This window comes from Arachis ipaensis, chromosome B05 (assembly GCF_000816755.2).
Source record: "Arachis ipaensis cultivar K30076 chromosome B05, Araip1.1, whole genome shotgun sequence".
In the NCBI taxonomy this organism is placed as follows: Eukaryota; Viridiplantae; Streptophyta; class Magnoliopsida; order Fabales; family Fabaceae; genus Arachis; species Arachis ipaensis.
Window position 1 is genome coordinate 125,898,276 of NC_029789.2, and position 2,160 is coordinate 125,900,435.

General features: G+C 27.4%; 1 protein-coding gene across 5 annotated transcripts in view; it reads right to left on the minus strand.

Moving 5' to 3' along the window:
- Positions 1–1,102, minus strand: part of LOC107642055 (uncharacterized protein At4g15970) — a 4,873-nt gene extending 3,771 nt beyond the window's left edge. The window contains exon 1 of one of the 5 annotated variants that reach the window (XM_021124440.1): positions 928–1,102. The gene's annotated coding sequence lies outside the window, so the exon portion shown is untranslated. Of the gene's footprint in view, positions 1–809; positions 881–909 lie in introns of those variants that run through there. The other 4 variants (XM_021124439.1, XM_016345379.2, XM_021124442.1 and 1 more) reach the window with 4 other exon arrangements.

Here is a 2,160-nt window from a genome sequence, read left to right on the forward strand (position 1 = left end):
ACAGCTAATCTTCTAAAAAATATTTACAAAATTTAGCCGAATTTTATTTTAACAAATTGCAATTTCATTGAGTTATTTTATGTATTTCAACTTTTAAATCTCCTCTCTCTGAAATCCTCCCTAAAACGTTGATCTCCTTTCTCAAGTTGTCACCATCTCCCATGCATGACATCTTCTTCCTTTCTCAGCAATTGAGGATGGTGTGGTTCAACGCAGAAGCAAGGTTCGCACTTTGGAGGACAAGCTGGCACTAATAATCTATCTCTTCTTTTTCTTTTCTTTTTGCTTTCTTTTCCCCTCTCTACAAAGTATTTTAATTAAGGCATAACTAGTATTTTAGTTCATGATTATCCAAAACTAAGTGAGAAATCAAAATGACATTAAGTGTAGTACTACTTTCTCTTTGTCATAACTCATAAGCCCCTCAATACATGGAACAATAGATTAAAAAAGTGGTAATAATCCTTTGAATTTTTCATTTAGTCTTTATAATATTTAATAGGTTTAATTGTTATGTTGGTTCATATACTTGTACTAAATTTTTAATTAAATTTTTATATATTTTTAAAATTTGAAGTCAAACCAAACACACCCCTTATTTGCTAATCTCAACAAGTAATAGAATAATTAAACCTATTTAATATGAAACAAAGGTTGTTTGTTTTCTCCAGAATGAATGAAGTTGCCTACAGAGGGTTTCGGTCTTTTGGAGGAAGAAATGATTCAAAATTGAGAAACAAAAAATAGCGTGGTGAAATTGTAAGTTGTGAAATAAATTTTGTGAATATTTTTGGGAAGGTTACCAATACCCCTCTCTTGAATAGGGCCACCAAATCCTTGGCCAAAAAAAAAAAAAAAGAATAATAAAACTTGAAACAGAAACACATACAAGATAATAATTATTCATAAAGGAGGAGCTTACAGTAATTGAGAGATGAGAACGCCCTTCGGCCACTTGAATACTCCTTTCAGATGTGATAATTATTAGTTCCTTTTCCACTTTCACTTTGTTGGCTAAAATTCATACTTTTTAGAGTTAAACCTATTTATAAGTTAATGTGATCTAAATGAATTATCATTTCGTGAGGGTTTCATATTTAGATTTGAATTGTTTGTGCTATATATACTATAAAACTGTTGCTTTATTTGTGTATCACGCGTTTAATTTGAAAATTATTAAGGGGATTACATATAATTCTGGAGTCAGATCATAACCGTCCATATTATTACTAAATATGTATGAGAGTCAGAGAGAAGGGGATTAATATGTAACAAAACTAAATCAAATTAATTTTCATATAAATTCAAATCTTATCTTATTATAATTTGTTTTTCAAATATTCATAAATCAAATAAAATCATTTCATTTCAATGAAAATCAAATCATTTTTATTTTTGTTCTTCATTACATTCCAAATTAACCGAGCCATGTTAGTTATATTCAATTAATCATGTTAAGTATATATAAAAAATTAACTAATAAATAGTCACTCGTATAAAATATATGTTAAAATATAAAATATATATAAAAAAATTTTAAAAATTAATAACTAATTTTTTATTTACACATAATATTTCTATATATTTCATATAACATACATATAATGCATGACCAGTGAAGAATATTATTTGATATATCTAAAGAAATTAATAAACTAGTAAGTGTTTCTTAAAAAATCAAAGCGTGTATTAATTTATATTCATTTCACTTCTTTTTCATAGTTACAAAAGAGTCAAAGTTTCTTGTCTTATTATTACTTCTTTGTAATAATTATTTTTAGTTTGCTTTTAATTTACTACTTTGTAACATGGGTGTCGGGACCATGCATTAAGAAACTGGGAACCTTGGAACACAATGTGAGAAGTACTTATTTGGTTTAATTTGACCAAGTTGAGAGGACAATTTGAGAGATTGCTCAAATACGTTGTTTGCTACAGAGACACCATAAAGAAAATTTAATGCAGTTACTAAACATTTCCGATATATAATATAGAATAAATGAATTCTGAAGCTGAAAACCTCGGATCGGATGACCATGTGAGAAATAGGGATTTTGGTTTGACTTATTGGTTGAAGTAATAGTGAAGTCTCAACACTATTATTATTGCGCAATAGTACATTACTAATAAATATTATTATTTTTTTGTCAGTATTTAATT